This window comes from Chrysochloris asiatica, unplaced genomic scaffold (genome assembly GCF_000296735.1).
Source record: "Chrysochloris asiatica unplaced genomic scaffold, ChrAsi1.0 scaffold00002, whole genome shotgun sequence".
Lineage (NCBI taxonomy): Eukaryota > Metazoa > Chordata > Mammalia > Afrosoricida > Chrysochloridae > Chrysochloris > Chrysochloris asiatica.
Window position 1 is genome coordinate 14,390,342 of NW_006408520.1, and position 6,391 is coordinate 14,396,732.

The window sequence follows — 6,391 nt, forward strand, 5'->3', positions numbered from 1 at the left end:
TACAGGGTCGCTATGAGTCGGAACCGCCTCCACAGCACATAACAACAATGTATAAAAAGGAGTCCTGGTGTGGCGCTGTGGGCTAATGCATCAGACTGCAAAGTCGTTTGAATTGTAAGGTCGGTGGTTCAAGCTCACCAGCTGCTCCTTGGAAATACTATACACCGTAGCTAGGGGGTCAGAAGCGACTCAATGGCACTTAACAACAACAACAACATCTATAAGAAAAACTTTAAAAATTAATTTGCTATTTAACACAACAATTTAACTTATGATAGTTTATCCCTATCTCCATTTTTATTATTATATTATTATTTTTGTATCGCACTTTTTATTGTAAAAGATAAAATGCAACCCAAATATTCATCTACAGGTTACTGGTAAGTACAGTCACATAATGAAAGATTATGCAGCTATGGAAAAGGATGAAGAACATAATCCATGTTGAAAAGAACTCCTCTTTTTCTCTGATCATCCACTTTACCAAATATGATAGCCTTCTCCAGGGACTGGTCCTCCCTGACAATATGTTCTCAATATGAAAGATGAAGTCAGGCCATCCTAGCTTCTAAGGAGCATTCTGGCTGTACTTTTTCCAACACAGATTTGTTTGTCCTATTGGCAGTTCACTGTGCTTTGATATTCTCCAATACCATAACTCAAATGCATCAATTCATTTATTATTTGAAAAATAATGAAGGAAAATAAAATTGCATATTTGCATTGGCTTACTTTTGGCCATACAAACAACATAAAAATATATGATAATCTAGCAACTGTAGTCTACTACAGCTACTAGATTATTATATTTTTTTATGTTGCATGGCCAAAAGTAAGCCAATGTCTTACTAGACAGAGGTAAGGAGTCCTCCTGTCACCCTGTAGGATAAACACTGCACTGCAAACCACAGTTTGGCAGTGCAAACTCAAAAGCAACTCCTTAGAAACCTTATATAGGGTCACTAAGAATCAAAGAAACCTAGATGGCACTTACAAACAACAAAAGATAGGAGTAATTGCTTTAGGATGGTCAAACTTTGTCTCTCGTACTTCGGACATATTGTCAGGAGGGACTAGTCGTTGGAGAAGGACATCATGTTTGGTAGGGTAGAGAGTAAAAGAGAAAAAGAGGAAGACCTCCAGCGAGATGGATTGGCCATTTTGGCCTCCAAGGAGCACTCTGGCTACATGTCTTCCAATACAGATCTGTTGGTTCTTTTGGCAGCCCATGGCATTTTCAATGTTCTCCAACACCATAACTCAAATGCACCAATTCTTCTACTGTCTTCCTTATTCACTGTTCAACTTTCACAGGCATATGAGGTTATTGAAAATACCATGGCTTGGATCAGGCGCACCTTAGCCCTCAAGCTGACATCCTTGTTCTTCAATACTTTAAGAGATTTGCCTAATGCAATACAAGCTTGAATTCTTGACTGATGCTTCCCATGGGTGTTAATAGTTGATTCAAGAAGAATGAAGTCCTTGACAGCTTCAGTCTAAAAATATTGTTTATTGGTACAGTGGTGAGGATTTTTATTTTCTTTACATTGAGATACAATGCATAGTAAAAGCTGTGGTCTTTGATCTTCATCAGCAAGTATTTTAAGTCTTCTTCACTTTCAGCAAGCAAGTTGTATCATCGGCATATCACAGGTTGTTAACGAGTTTTCCTCCAATTCTGATGCCACATTTTTCTTCATAGAACCCAGCTTTTCGATTATTTGCTCAGCTTACAGGTTGAATAAATATGGTGAAAGAATACAACCCTGTCGCACATTTTTGTTGATTTTAAACCATTCAGTGTTTCCATATTCTATTCAAACAACTGCCTCTTGGTCCATGTACAGATTCCTCATGAGCACAATTAATTGTTCTGGAAAACTCATACTTTGCAATGTTGTCCATAGCTTGTCATACCACACACAATTGAAAACCTTTGCATAGTCAATAAAGCACAGGTAAACATCTTTCTAGTATTCTCTGCTTTCAGCCAAGATCCACCAGACATCAGCAATGATATCCCTCATTCCACGGCCTCTTCTGAATACAGCTTAAACCCATGGAAATTCTCTGTCAATATATGCTTGCATGATATCCCTTTCCTGATTACGTATCCAAAGTATGAGAGATAAAGTGTCACCATCTTGTATGCTAATATGCATTCTAGCTGTGCATTTTCTAACATAGATTTGTTTGTTCTTCTAGTAGTCCATAGTACTTTTAATATTTTTCTCCAGTATCATAAATCAAATGCATCAATTATTCAGTGATCTTCCTTATTCTTTGTCCAACTTTCACATGCTTATGAAACTACTGAAAATAACATGGCTTTGATCAGGCACCCCTTAGTCCTCATACTGACGTTAGAGCTCTTGAACAATTTAAAGTGGACTTGTGCAATAGATTTGCCTAATGCTTTATGTCATTTGATTTCTTGATTGTTGCTTTTATGAATGTTGATACTGGATCCAAATAAATGAAATTTTTGGCAATGTCAATATTTTTTCCATTTATCATGATGTTATTTATTGGTACAGTAGTGAGGATTTTTGCTTTCTTTACACTGAGGTAAAATCCATACTCTAGGCAGTGGTCTTTGATTTTCATTGGTAAGTATTTTAAGTCCTCTTCTCTTTCGGCAGGCAAGGTTGTATCATGTGCTTATTGCAGGTTGTTAATGAGTCTTCCTCCAATCCTAATGCCATGTTATTCTTCATATAACTGGCTTTCTAGGTTTGTGCAGCATACAGACTCGTTAAATATAGTTGAATAATACCACCCTAATGTATATCTTTCCTGAGTTTAAGCCACTCTGTTCAAATAACTCCCTCTTGGTCTATGCACAGTTTCCTCGTGAACACAATTAAGTGTTCTGGGATACTCATTCTGTGCAATGTTGCCCAAGGTTTGTCATGATCCACACAGTTGAAAGTCTTTGCATAGTCAATAAAGCACATACAAACATCTTTCTTGTATTTTCTGCTTTTAGCCAAGACACATCTGACATCAACAATAATATCAATAGTTCCACATCCTTGTCTGCATCCAGCTAGAACCTTTGGAATTCCCTCTCAAAGGAGAATTGTAGTTGTTTTTGAATTATCTTTAGCAAAATTTTACTTGTATATGATATTAATGATATTATCTGATGATTTCTGCATTCTGTTGGATCCTCTCTCTTTGGAATGGGCACATATGTAGATCTCTTTCAATCAGTTGGCCAGGTAGTTGTGCTCCAAATGTCATTCCATTAATGAGTGAGTGCCTCCAGAGCTGCATCAGTTTGTTGAAAGATCTTAATTTGTATTCCATCAATTCCTAGGGCCTTATTCTTTTACAATGCTTTCACTGCAGCTTAGACTTTTCCCTTCAATATCATTGGCTCTTGATCATGTGCTATGCCTTGGAATGGTTAAACATTATCCATTTCTTTTTGGGTAAAGTGACTCTGTATATTCCTTCCATCTTCTTTTCATTCTTTCTGCATCATTCAATATTTTGTCAATGTTGTTGTTGTTAGGTGCCATTGAGTCAGTGCTGACTCATAGTGACCCTATGCACAACAGAATGAAACACTACCCAATCCTGGGCCAATCTCACTATTGTTGCCATGCTTGAGCCCATTGATGCTGCCACTTGGCCAATCCATCTCACTGGGGGTCTTCCTCTTTTTCTCTGACCCTCCACCTTACCAAACATTATATCCATCTCCAGCGACTGGTCCCTCCTGACAATATGTCTGAAGTACGAGAGACGTAGTTTAGCCATCTTGGCCTCCAAGGAGCACTCTGGCTGCACTTCTTCCAACACAGATCTGTTGGTTCTATGAGCAGCCGAGGGCACTTTCCAGCATCATAACTCAAAAGCATCAATTCAATATCAGAAGTTGAGTCTTGAATTTTTTTTCTTCAGTTCTTTCAGCTTGAAAAATTCTGAGTATGTTCTTCCCTTTTGGTTTTCTAACTCCAGATTTTTGTACTTTGCATTATAATACTTGACTTTGTCTTATTTGAGCTGCCCTTTGAAATTTTCTGTTCAGCTAATTTATTTCCTTAATTATCCCTTTTGCTTTAGCATCTCTACACTGGAGAGCAAGTTTCAGAGTCTCTTCTGACATCTATTTTGTTCTTTTCCTTCTTTTTTAATGATCTTTTGCTTTCTTCGTGTATGATGTTCTTGAAGTCATCCCATAGCTTTCAGGTCTTCAATTTTTAGTGTCTAATACATCAAATCTGTTCTTGATATGATCTCTAAATTCAGGTGGAATAGGACACCTGGCACTGTAGAATCAGCACTGGACTGTGAACCATATGTCGGTAGTTCAAACCCATCAGCTGCTCCTCAGAAACCCTATAAAATATTGCTATAAGTCAGAACCAACTTGATGACACTAACAACAACAACAAACATTCAAGATCAAATTTTGATTACCATGGACTTGTTTTAATTTTCTTCAGCTTCAATCTGAACCTGCATATGAGGAAACGATGGTCTATTTCACTGTCTGGACCTGGCCTTGTTTTGACTGATGAAATTGAGCTTATCTACTGTTTCTTTCCACAAATGTAGTCAATTTGATATCTGTGTATTTCATCTTGTGAGGTCCATGTGTATAGTCACCTTTTATGTTGTTTAAAAAGGGTATTTGCAATGGTCTTACAAAATTCTATCATGGGATCTTCAGCATCGTTTATATCACCAAGGTCATATTTTCCAACTACTGATCCTTTGCTTTGTTTCCAATCACCAGTAATTATCAATACACTTTGATTGAATGTTTTATCCATTTCAGACTGAAGAAATAGCTAGAATTTTTCAATTTCATCATCACTGTTCTAATGGTTGATGCATAAATTTGAATAATAGTGGTATTAACTGGCTATCCCTATAGGTATATGGGTATTATCCTATTACAGACAGGATTATACTTCAAGATAAATATTGATTTTTTTTTTTTTTTTTTATGAAGAATGTGACACCTTTCCTCTTCAATTTGTCATTGCTGGAATAGTAAACCATATGATTGTCAGATTCAAAATGGCCAATAGCAGTCCATTTCAGCTCACTAATTCCTAAGATATTGATCTTTATGTGTTCCATTTTATTTATCATAACTTCCAAGTTTCCTAGGTTTGTAATTTATGCATTCCATGTTCCCTTTGTCAACAAATATGTACTGTTCTTTCTTCTTATTTTGAAGTGTGCTACATCCACAAATGAAGGTCCCAAAAGTTTTATTCCATTCATGTCATTCTGATGAACTATATTTCAGATGAGACTACTCTTCCATAGTACCATTTTGAGTGTCTTCCAACTTGAAGGGCTCATCTTCTGGCACTATATCTAACCATATTCTGGTACTATTCATCTTATTTTAAAATTCAACATTCTGGTATTATCTGAAGTGTTCCACTGCTATTCATAAGTGTTTCTATTTTATTCTTATACCAAAGATCAGTGAGTAGAAATGCTAATGTGCCAAAGTAGAGTAAATAATCTCATAACAGTCTCAGAATACTGGTAACTGTTTCTTGAAGAGTCACTGTCTTCAAAGTGAAATTTTATCCCAAAGTGATGCTTTCTTTTAGTCCTTAGTCTTTTATCCCACATGTCACCTCAGGCAATCTATATTTAGTCAATCACACAAACACTTACATGACTGGCAAAAATAATTAAGTTATTCATCAAATAATTATTTACTGCTACTAGGTGACAAACCCTCTGACAGGCACTGGATATATTTTGGTCAATTATTCATAGCTTTTTACAGAGTCAAGCAGAAGAGACATACAGATATTAACAAAATAAGCAATTAAATATATAATTACAGATCATGGAAACAAACAGGAGACACAGATAAAGGATGAATAAGAGATTGTCTATGATTGGGTAGCAAATTATGGTTTCTCTGAAAAGATTACCATGGTGCAGAGAATTATTTAATGTCTCTTCTAGCCATTTATTTTGTTGTTAAGAACAGTCGAGTTGGTTGTGATTCACAGTGACTTGTGTAGGGTTTCTGAGGAGCGATTCATGTGTTCAAAGGGCCAACCTGGTGGTTCAAATCAACCTTGCTGTTTAATGCTTATACTATAGTTTCACACCAGGACTCTACATCCTCTTTGTAAATGCATATCAAATGACTATTTACTAATGGATCTGGGTAACAAAAGTTGGGGGAAGGTGCTGAAGGATAATATTATTCAGTTGTGAGTGATTGTGATTGGTCAATTTTGCCATTCTGCTGAGTATAAAATGAGCCATATTAAAAGCAGAAAAGGGGCTATGACTACCATCAAAGAAGAAGAGAGAAAGATGGAGACTGCCTAAGTGCCCATGAATGGAAGAATAGATAAAAAAAAAAAAAAAAAAAAAAGAGGAAGGATCA